General features: G+C 37.4%; 1 protein-coding gene and 1 pseudogene across 2 annotated transcripts in view; both read left to right on the plus strand.

The window, feature by feature from the left end:
• Positions 1–12,448, plus strand: part of SLC9A9 (solute carrier family 9 member A9) — a 540,289-nt gene that overhangs the window by 306,693 nt on the left and 221,148 nt on the right. The gene's annotated exons all lie outside the window — the stretch shown is intronic.
• LOC309822647 (eukaryotic translation initiation factor 4 gamma 2-like) lies at positions 2,408–5,298 on the plus strand (annotated as a pseudogene). The gene has a single exon. The product of its transcript is annotated as a eukaryotic translation initiation factor 4 gamma 2-like (transcript).

A 12,448-nucleotide genomic window follows, 5' to 3' on the forward strand; every position in this document is an offset into this window, starting at 1 on the left:
GGCAAGAGTATCAGGACTTCGGTCTAACAGCTGTGGCTCTCATCTCCCTGGCAGCAGAGTGAACTCCTTGGAAGGGAAAAAAAACCTTGCTATTTTATATCTCTCTTCCTGCTTTATTTTTTTAACCTTAGTTCATATCACTAATATGCTATATATTTTAGTTGTTTATCTTGTTTAATGTCTCCTCTACAGAATTGAAGTTCCAAAAGGCAAGTGTTTTTGTCAGTTGTGTTCACTACTGCATTTCCAGCACCTAGAATAGTGGCTGGTACATAGTAAGTCCTCAATAACTTTTTGTTGAGTGAATGTATAAATGAATGAATGAATCAGTGAATGCCTAGTTTGGGCAAGAGTGTGGAGCAACTGGAACATTTACACATTGCTGGTGGGAGGGTAAATTTGAGAAGCAATTTGACAGTACCCATAGAGCAAAAGATCGATGTCCCTTCTGACCTAGTAGTTCCACTCCAAGTAGATACTCTCTGGTTAAGTGCTTCATACCCGCATCAGGAGACAGGTACAAGAATAGTCAAAGCTCCACAGTTTATAAAAGCAAAGAACTAGAAACAACCCAAATGTTCATCAACAGTAGAATGGATAACTGCATTTCCATTTCTTATATCATACAGCTGGGAAAATGAATGAATCAGAACTCTAGCAAAACAACACGATGAATCTCAAAAACAAAATATTGAGCAATATATTCAATGTGATTTCATTTATATAAATTTGAAAAACATAACAATAAATTTGAAAAACATAACAACAAAATAATATATTGTTTAGAGATATTAAGATTTGCAGAAAAAGTATAAAGAACAAGGCCATAAGGTACACAAAATTTTAGATAGTGATTACCACACAGACAGAAAGGAAGGGATGGGATCAGAGGAGCAGAGAGCAATTCTGAAGTATAAAGGCCATGTTCTTTTTCTTTAACAGTATGGGGAATGTGTAGACATATGTTATATTATCTATTTTTATATTTTATAGTTATAAGTATTCCACATTGTCTACTCAATATATAACAAGAATAATTTTAAACAAAAATCTAAAGAAAATGGTTAAGGAAAAAGATAGGCTATTCATTGAACAGTAATTCCAATTGGTCAATAAACATGAGAAGTTGCCCAAACTCTCTATTAATCAGGGCTACAAATAAAACGATAATAATATAATATTCATAAGATTGACAAAATTTTTAAAAGTTGACCAGGCTAGGTGTTTTAAGGTTTTAGGGAACCAGATATTCCAATAAACTACTCATGAAAAGGTAAAAAATATACTAATTTAGAGGGCTATTTTGTAGTATCTATTAAATTAGTCATATGTAAACCTACAACCAGCAAATTTTTAAAATGATACTATATTTTCCTTCAGCATGTTTTCAAAATAATACTGTTTTTGAAAAACATGTACAAAAAATATATTTTAATGAGAATACCTTTCTAGATAAAAAATAGACTACATGGGATGGATGTGGGAGGGACCAGGAGGAATAGTCAAAGGGGACTCTATCATCTGAAATGTTCTAATTATTTCTAAGCATATTTATGTATTGTTTGTTTAATTGTATTTAATTTTACCAAAGAAATACAATTAAAGCTGCACATCAAAATTTGCAACTAATTAAATGTAGTATTGAAATGAAATTAGAGCATTTATATCCTTTAATGTTTATGTTAAAAACTACAAAGGGGCTTGGCCCGTGAGCCATGGCCGCTGAGCCTGCGCGTCCGGAGCCTGTGCTCCGCAACGGGAGAGGCCACAACAGTGAGAGGCCCACGTACCGCAAAAAAAAAAAAAACTACAAAGAATTTAAATTTAATGAGTAAAAATATCAGCTTAAGAGTTAAGAAAAGGAACAAGCAGAACAAGTCCGAAGAACAAAATTAAGTAAAAAATAAAGGTAAAAGCAGTAAAAAGGAAAGAAAATAAATGGAAAGCAAAACTACAATAGAGAGGATCAACAAAGCCAAAAATTGTTTCTTTGAAAAAAACCAATAAAATGGACGATCTGGATAAGGCAAAAAAACCCTAAAATTAACAATGTTAAAAAAGAAAAGGAGAACATTACCATGGGTGCTGTGGAGGTTAAAAAGATAAGAAGATGTCATGCACAATCGATGCAAATAAACCTAAAAACTTAGGTGAAAAGAACAATCTCCTAGAACCATATAACTTACCAAAACTGTTTGAAGGGGCTCCCCGTTTTTTGTTTTCCGTTCCCCTCCCCCTCCCTTCCCCGTCCCGGAAGACCGGATCCTGAGGAGACAGCTGCAGTGGCAGCTGCTGAGTTCTCGGTGAAGGGTTTTCATTTCTCCCATCCCCTTCTCTCCCCACCCCATCCATTAATATTATTCTTTTGAAGATTCTTCATTGTCAAGCTGCCAAAGTGGAGAGTGCGATGGTGGAAGCGGCTGCTTCTCGTTTCAGTGCTTCTTCGGGCGGAGGAGAAGTAAAGGTGCACCTCAGCACTACCCCAAGACCGCTGGCAACAGCCAGTTCCTGGGGAAAACCCCAGGGCAAAACGCTCAGAAATGCATCAAGCACTAGACGAGAGGACAACTCCGCAGCAAACAACTCTGCAAATGAAAAAGAACGACATGATGCAATCTTCAGGAAAGTAAGAGGCATACTGAATAAGCTTACTCCTGAGAAGTTTGACAAGCTATGCCTTGAGTTCCTCAATGTGGGTGTAGAGTCTAAACTCATCCTTAAAGGGGTCATACTGCTGATGGTGGACAAAACCCTAGAAGAGCCAAAATATAGCTCACTGTATGCTCAGCTATGTCTGCGATTGGCAGAAGATGCACCAAACGTTGATGGTCCAGCAGCAGAGGGTCAACCAGGACAGAAGCAAAGCACAACATTCAGACACCTCCTAATTTCCAAATTACAAGATGAATTTGAAAACCGACCCAGAAACGTTGATGTCTGTGATAAGCATGAAAATCCCCTCCTCCCCGCGGAGGAGGAACAGAGAGCCATTGCTAAGATCAAGATGTTGGGGAACATCAAATTCACTGGAGAACTTGGAAAGCTTGATCTTATTCATGAATCTATCCTTATATGTGCATCAAAACACTTTTGGAAAAAAAGAAGAGATTCCAACTCAAAGATATGGGAGAGGATTTAGAGTGCCTCTGTCAGGTAATGAGGACAGTGGGACCTAGGTTAGACCATGAACGAGCCAAGTCCTTAATGGATCAGTACTTTGTCCGAATATGCTCCTTGATGTTAAGTAAGGAATTGCCGCTTCAGGATACTGTAGAGTTGAGAGAACACCACTGAGTTCCTCGCAAGGCTTTTCTTGACAATGGACTAAAGATGATCAATCAAATCTGTCAAGATGCATTAAAAGATCTAGGAGTGTTTATTCCTGCTCCTGTGGCTCAAGGGATGAGAAGTGACTTCTTGTTGGAGGGACGGTTCATGCCACCCAGGATGAAAATGGATAGGGACCCACTTGGAGGACTTGCTGATATGTTTGGACAAATGCCAGATAGTGGAGTTGGTACTGGTCCAGGAGTTATCCAGGATAGATTTTCACCCACCCTGGGGCGTCATCGTTCAAATCAACTCTTCAGTGGCCACGGGGGACACATCATGCCTCCCACACAATCGCAGTTTGGGGAGATGGGAGGCAAGTTTATGAAAACCAGGGGCTAAGCCAGCTCTACCATAATGAGAGTCAGGGACTCTTATCCCAGCTGCAAGGACAGTCGAAGGATATACCACCTCGGTTTTCTAAGGACAGCTTAATGCAGATGAGATTAGCCTGAGGCCTGCTCAGTCTTTCCTAATGAATAAAAATCCAGTGCCAGATAACTGTGATTCCTCCTATAGTGCACAACCACCACGCACTCAGACACCACCTCTGGGACAGACACCTCAGCTTGGTCTCAAAACTAATCCACCACTTATTCAGGAAAAGCCTGCCAAGACCAGTAAAAAGCCACCACCATCAAAGGAAGAGCTGCTTAAATTAACCGAAACTGCTGTAACTGAATATTTGAATAGTGGAAATGTAAACGAAGCTGTCAATGGTGTAAGAGAGATGAGGGCTCCTAAACATTTTCTCCCCGAGATGTTAAGCAAAGTAATCATCCTGTCACTAGAGAGAAGTGATGAAGATAAAGAAAAAGCAAGTTCTTTGATCAGTTTCCTCAAACAGAAAGGGATAACCACAAGTGACAACTTCATGCAGGCTTTCCTGAATGTACTGGACCAGTGCCCCAAACTGGAGGTTCATATCCCCTTGGTGAAATCATATTTAGCACAGTTTGCAGCTCATGCTATCATTTTGGCGCTGGTGAGCATTTCAGAACTAGCTCAACCACTGGAAAGTGGCACCCGTTTTCCTCTCTTCTTACTTTGTCTTCAGCATTTAACTAAATTACAAGATCGAGAATGGTCAACAGAGCTTTTCCAACAAAGCAAGTCAATATGCAAAAAATGCTCCCAGAAATTGATCAGAATAAGGACCGCATATTGGAGATCTTGGAAGGAAAGGGACAGTTTCTTACTCCCACTCCTCCAATTGGAGAAGGAACTGTTAAAGCTAAATAAAGTTGGATCCATCTCCTCAAACCATATATAAGTGGATTAAAGATAACATCTCTCCCAAACTTCATGTAGATAAAGGATTTGTGAACATCTTAACGACTAGCTTCTTACAGTACGTTTCTAGTGAAGTAAACCCACCCAGTGATGAAACAGATTCTTCCTCTGCTCCTTCCAAAGAATACTTAGAGCAGGAAAAACAACTGTTTCTTTCCTCCAAGCCAGTAATGCAGAAATTCCTTCATGATCACGTTGATCTACAAGTCAGTGCCCTCTGTGCTCTTCAGGTACACTGCTACAATAGCAACTTCCCGAAAGCCATGTTACTTCACTTTTTTGTTCACTTCTATGACATGGAGATTATTGAAGAAGAAGCTTTCTTGGCTTGGAAAGAAGATATAACCCATGAGTTTCCAGGGAAACGCAAAGCTTTGTTCCAGGTGAATCAGTGGCTAACCTGGCTAGAAACTGCTGAAGAAGAATCAGAGGAAGAAGCTGACTAAAAAAACCAGCCAAAGCCTTAAATCATGCAAAACATACTGTTGCTATGATGTAACTCCATTTGACCTAACCACTACGAAAATTCATTCTGCTGTAGCATTTTCACAATATTTAAAGCAGAAGCACGTCAGTTAGGATTTCTTTCTGCATAAGGTCTTTTTGTAGTGTAATGTCTTAATCATAGTCTACCGTCAAATATTTTAGGAGTATATTTAATGTTTAGATAGTATATTAGCAGCATGCAATAATTACATCAAGTTCTCAAGCAGAGGCAGTCTATTGCAAGGACCTTCTTTACTGCCAGTTATCATAGGCTGTTTTAAGTTAGAAAACTGAATAGCAACACTGAATACTGTAGAAATGCACTCTGCTCAGTAATACTTGAGTTGTTGCAATATTTGATTATCCATCTGGTTGTTACAGAAAAATTCTTAACTGTAATTGATGGTTGCTGCCGTAATAGTATATTGCCTGTATTTCTACCTCTAGTAATGGGCTTTATTTGCTAGATTTTAATATCCTTGAGCCTGGGCAAGTGCACAAGTCTTTTTAAAAGAAACATGGTTTACTTGCACAAAACTGGTCAGTTTTGAGAGATCATAAATGCCCTTGACGTGGTCTTTGTGGGTGTGAAACAAATGGTGAGAATTTGAATTGGTCCCTCTTATTATAGTATTGAAATTAAGTCTACTTAATTTATCAAGTCATGTTCATGCCCTGATTTTATATACTTGTATCTGTCAGTAAACATTGTGATACTCGAAAAAAAAAAAAACTGTCTGAAGGGGAAAAAGAATTAGGTAGACCTATCATCATTAAAGAAATTGAATCAGTTGCTAAAAATCCATTCACCAAAAAAAAAAAACAAGGCCCAGATTGTTTCATAGGTGAGTTCTATCTAACTTTCAAGAAACAGATCATTCAATTTTATACTTACCTTTTAAGAAAAAAGATAAAGGAGGAATGCTTCCCAAGTCATTTAATGACACTATTATAATACTCCTGAAATAAAAACCAGTCAATGGCAGTAATAAAAATGAAACGTGTATGCCAATCTCACTTATGGACATTGATACAAAGATTGTGAAAGCAATATCAGCAATCCAGATTCATCAGTGTAAAACAAAAGTACGTTATGACTGAGCTGGGTTTGTCCCAGGAATGTAAGTATGCTCTAATATTAAAATATTGTAAGTATAATTTACCACATAAACAAATGAAAAGAAAATACCTCAGTAGATTTAAAAAAAGCATTGGATATGAAAGATTCAACAAATATTTATTTAAAAAATTCCTGGCAAAGTATAGAAGGGAAGAATTTCCTTTATCTGATAAAATGTGTCTGGTAAAAAGCCATAGGAAACATCATACATGGCAGTGAACCTTCAGAAGTGTAATCCCTTTTAAATTGTTTAAGTATTCTTCTTTTGATGTATGTTTTGGTTGTCTTCCATATCTTTTTATTTTAAGGAATGAACATCTTGATGTAATCTCTGTATACTTGTCACATTATTTGCTTAGGAAAAATTCCAAGAAGTAGAATTGTTCAGATCAAGGTTTTACATCTTATAAATTTTATTATATTTTTCCTAAATTTCCATGAAGGAAGATTGTGCAAACTTACAGTGACACAGGCAATTCCTTAGAGTTCCCTTTTTATTCACTTTGTTTATTCAGTAGATATTTATTGAGCATTATGATATGCTAAGCTCTCTGCTGGGAGTTGGTGTTCAGTGACAAACACAACAAGTGTGCTAGGCGCCCTTCTGAAACTTACAGATTAGTTTTGGGGTCATCTGTATATCTTCTTAAAATTTATTTATTTTATTTATTTTTGGCTACGTTTATTTGGGTCTTCATTGCTGTGCTCGGGCTTTCTCTAGTTGCGGCGAGCAGGGGCTACTATTCATGGCGGTGCATGGGCCTCTCATTGCGGTGGCCTCTCCCGTTGCGGAGCACAGGCTCTAGGCGCATGGGCTCAGGAGCTGTGGCTCACGGGCTCTAGAGAGCAGGCTCAGCAGTTGTGGCGCACGGGCCTAGCTACTCCGCGGCATGTGGGATCCTCCCGGACCAGGGCTCGAACCTGCGCCCCCTGCACCGGCAGGCGGACTCTCAACCACTGCACCACCAGGGAAGCTCTGTATATCTTCTTTAAGAAATTGCTTGTTTGTGACTTATCTATTTTTCTGAATTTTTGGTTTGATTTTCCAGAAGTCAAAATTCTAGGATATTTGGCATCTGAAGTATAAGGGGTACAAGGAGTGAAATCTCTTGGGGTACAGTAACTTTGTTTTCCAAACCAAAAATAGAATAGAGGATAGAAAAGCACAATAGTACTTAGATGGGGACAAAAGAACAAAGTGTCTGAAAATAGGTCGGTCCTCAAAAGTCTGAAATATATGATTTCCTCACCCATGGAAAGGGAGGAATTTCCACACGCAAAGAGGCCGAGGGCATAGGCCATAGACAACCTCATATCCCCAGTTTTGCCTTGAGCAGGCTTTTCAGTAGTTTGACTCAAATTAAACTCAGAAACCCCTATGGAGGAGAACACTTCAATACCATTTATCATTCTCAATCAGCAACTTTAACTTTAAAAATAATACAAAACTCAGTGATGACAAAATAGCAAACTAGCTTCAGCTGCTGGCTCCTTCTTCCCAAATGAAACCTGGAGAAACTACATGATTGAGAGAAAACATGGAACCAAGCAAGTAATAAAAACTATAAGAACACCTGGAGAGGCCAGAGGTGGTCAAAGTGGTATGAAGGATGGCCACACCTGCACAGCAGCGAAAGCAGAAGTCGGAAGAGAGAATCAGTTAGAGATTTTAACTTCTGCATCTGCCTCTTGCCCTTATTGTTTTGGGATGATCTTCGCCAGCCTCATTGCAATAGCCTAGAGCATCCATCATGGTAGCCCTGGAAGTAGCATCTGGGCAGTGAAGAAGTTGATAAAAGTGCAGGATGACCAGTTGCCCTGCCTTTGAGCATCCTCTGTCCTCCATCTCCTGTGCCTCCAAACCCTCAGGATGATGGAAAATGACCTAGAGAGACTCTGCCTCTTCCCAGTGTTGCTATGTTCTAAGGGTTTAAGGGTGAATCCCTGACAGACGAATTGCCAGAGGAGTGAAACCAATTCAGTTTTGGGGGGTGATCAAAAGTTTGATGGTGCTGAGGGCTTCCTCCACCCTGGAGCTCATCCCCGCGCATCTCCTAAAAATCACTGAAGGAACTCTAGTGTGTGTCCCTCGTAACATTTCCTCATAACATTGGCAGACAGGATTGACCCCAGGAAGATATGGGCTCACAGGCCAAAATAACAAAATGCCCAGAAAAGCACAACCACTTAAAACAGAGACCAAAGTCTGGACATAGACCACAAGAAGCAAAACTATTGGAAACGGCAAGCCAACAATTTAAAATACGTATAATTAGTATCCTTAAAGAGATAAAGAAGAATATTAGTCATTTGGAACAGGTACAAGAGGTTGGAAAAAATAATCAAATGGAAATATTAAATACAGAAAAGTGTTAAAAGAGAGAAAAACAGGCACCACTTTTATCTAAAACAAAATTAGCATCAGTCAATTAATGGAAAAGTCAGTTAAAGCAAGGAATCATTTTAAAATGACACAAATACCTCCAACATTTAATCATCACTTACATAAATGCATATTAATTTGCCAATCTTTTGATAAAGATTCAATGGCTTTTCTTTGAATCTTAGGGTTCTAGGATGCCTTTCTTGCACAAAGCACACCCAAAATATATCTACCAGAACTTCCAGTTTCTATTTCTGTGTCTTTAGTTCAGAGCCAAGAATTAAAGACATCAGCAAAGCATATACGTTAAGAATTTTTCTGTATTTAAACGTTTTATAGTTGTCCCGCTCACCACTAATTTAGTATCATTTTCTATGCAACTAAATTTTACCAAGTTTTTTCTACATATTTAACTTAGTTTTGAAAAACATCAACTCTTTCTTTCATAGTCACACTTAATCTACGTAGTTAAATTAGCAATTACAAATACCAATTTAAAGCAAAGATAAACAGACTTTGGAACAAGTGGAACTGACTCTCATTAAGCCTAAAGATTTATGTGGTAAGAAGGAATGGAGGGTTAAACTAGAGAGTAGAGACTGATTAAGATCTTCTAGTGCATATCTACAGCTGAGTCTTTCCCTCGGTATTTGAATATGATTTGTTTTGCATACAAACTCATTCTGAACATCATCGAAAATACACATGTAGCCCAAGAGAACTTTCTGAGGGATCTTTGTGTGGTAACTCTGAAATACCCAAAGAGTTTGGAACAAAAATAAAATTAGCTCCAAACCACCAAAGTAAGTCAAAGCTAAAACTCTCATACAGAATCGATTTAGGCATGTCTGGTTTTTACGTGAAAATATAATTGCCTTCCTTGGAAACAAATAGAAATACATGCACGTACTGTAATCATTCATAGTTTTTGACATTTTACTTATATTGTCAAGGGTGTGCAGTAGCTTCAATACAAAGAGGCTTCAGGGAGGGGGGCTTTATAAATCTTGCTGAAAAAGAAGCTCAACAAAGTTAATCGGTGTAAAATAAGAGTTTTCTGGAGTTCAGTACAAGCACCGACAATCTACATTCACTACATTTTAACTCTCCATTACAAAGAAACAAGGCAAGCAAACTTAATTTTCATCAGCTATTGATTTAGTGATATTCGTGCCTTCATAAAAATCATTTGCAGCTGTTTTCTAATTACATGGCGTTATTCAATTGTCATATATTTTTGTCTCATTTTCATTGATTTCTCTGATTTATAAAGACTCTTTCGCATGTTCCAATTTCTTATCATGTTTAGCACAATGTTCTACTCTAAGCTTCAAACCTTCTATTGAATGCCTTTCCATAATCTAATCCACCATAGTTCAGAAATTGAATTCAAAATCTTCTTCCTAATTAAAATGCTTTTTAACCCTTCGTTGTGATATTTTCTTTGTCAGTCAAATCAATGAACTCTTTAACCATCTGGAAAACAAAAAATTAAGAGTTTGAATATTACTATTTACGTATAATATAAAGTTGTGTTACATACTTGTATCAGACTTAAAATCAGATTGAAATACATAAGAAAAAATATATACCTCTTTACATTCTAAATTGTGAAAAACCTACCTCCATGTATTGTACAAGAGATGACCTCAAAGCAAAAGGAAAAGTTGAACAAAGAGTTTGGTCAGGTTAGATAGCAAATCCGTTGGATTAGTCTTCAAATTACTTTCCCTCAAAAATAGGAGATGGGGTAAGGGTGGTAAAATAGTTTTTTCTGAGAAGTTCTGGTTACTGTCGTACCATTACAGTAAATTATTCAAAATTATCTAATTCAGAAAGTTTATCAAAGGAATTCAAACATGATAGATGCACTAACATAAATGCCAGTGTTTATTAGGTGTAACATAACATGAAGCAAAGAATCTCTGGAAATTTTCAAGCTAGCTTTACAACTAAGTGTTATTCCAAACACATGCTTCAACTTCTCAATCTGAAATACTGAGGCAAAGCCTTTCTCAGTGAATACTGGTTTGGTTCTAGTGTTTTGCATTTGTCCTGATATTCTATGCATTACATTGTGAAATAGCTGATCATAAAACAACACTGAGTAATGTCCTTAACCCTAGGCATTTGTAACACTTTCATCAAGGAAATGGGATGGCAGGAAGAAGTCGAACACAGCTCACAGTGTTTGGGGCTCAATATACTGTATGTTGCCAGTGCCAAATCTTCATGTAGAAAGAGCACAATATTCTCATGGTGGATGGAGCAATATATCCTCAGCCATGTTGTGGGTGGTTGTCACTCAGATCAGTGGCAAGGGCTTGGGTATTGGTATTCAACTCAGAGACCTAAAGAAATGACATCATTAGAAATCTTCCTTTTTGTGTACATTCTTCACACTCCCGCTCAAGAAAGAATTCAGCATAGGCTAATTATAAAGATAAAAAGACACACAAGATGAATAAGAAAACAGATTAAGAATAGCTAAATGAAAAAGTAGAAGAAATGGGATATTGACCTTTAAAATTTTTGATAATGTGTGAAGTGTGAATTTTTTTATACCAATGCTTAACAATATCGATGTTTCTCTTGTTTTTTTCATTAAGAGATTTTTTTAAAGCATGGTTTTAATTTCTTCAAAGAAAATATATTGTTTCAACTAGCTAATTTATTTGTTGGCCAAACCACGGAGAAATTATGTTATGCCATCTCCTTTTTTTTTTTTTTTTTCCCCTAAAGGCCAGTACTATTAGGTTTGCTGAGAAGATCCTTCTGGAGAACACTTATTTGAACATAATTCTGGTTACTCTAGCCCCCCAAGCCTTTGCAGGTATTCTAGACTAGAGGCTCCACATGCCAACCACAAACTCCTAGCAAAATGTTTACTTTCAAGACTAACAAGACTGTAGGATGAAAAATGGCATTTGCTGCCTACACTGTAAAATTGCCTAAACTGCAACTCTTCTGATGGAAATCCCCTTTCTGCTGTTAGAGCAAAGCAGTATGGAATAAAATGATACCCTACTTGACTTATTTTTTTTATGAGCTAAAGAAGTAGAAGTAGGAGAAGTAGTTGAAAGTGATAGAGAATGAAATTTCAGCTCAACATAAGGAAAGATTTTCTTACAGTTACAGATGTCTAAAAATGCCATTTGCTTCCTTGGTAAGTGGTGAGGTTTCTGCCTTTGGCTGTGTTCAGTTATAAGCTGGAGAGACCGTTAACAAGAGTGTTGGAGCAATCAAGCATTGGCTAGATGTCTGGACTACATACATCACAAGGTGACTCTACCTTTGAAATTTGTGTTCCTATATTCTGGTGTGCCTGTGTATGTGCATGTGTGTGTGTGTATGTGTTTAAATTCATCAAAATAGATCTAAGGCCAGTCTTATTTGGTGAACCAATATTCCTGATCAATATCATGATAATAAGAACTTTGAAGTTGCAGACTTGAGAAGTTACTCTTAACGTAATAGTGTATTAACTTAAATGCAACCTTACAAAACTCTACACTTTTACCTTAATAGCCCCCCAAAAAGGAAGAATCAAAACTGGAAAACCTCCAGAAATAAGAACACTATTATCAGTGTTTACTGGCTAAAGTAATTTAGCAAATTCATAGAAAATAACCTTCCCCTTAAGTTATAAGCTTAAGGATTTCAAGAAAATCTGGCTATAGTATGTATTCAGTTTAATGAAGCTCAGTTCCTTGTAGCTGTAACTACGTTTATTTCCTATATTAGCTTTACTTACTTAATGATGCCTATTCATCTTCATAAAATGTGTTCTGTTGTGTTTTTATAGGCTGTGCTTTTGAAATTCTCATGTTTTTAAA

Source organism: Grampus griseus, assembly GCF_964374135.1.
Source record: "Grampus griseus genome assembly, chromosome: 5".
Lineage (NCBI taxonomy): Eukaryota > Metazoa > Chordata > Mammalia > Artiodactyla > Delphinidae > Grampus > Grampus griseus.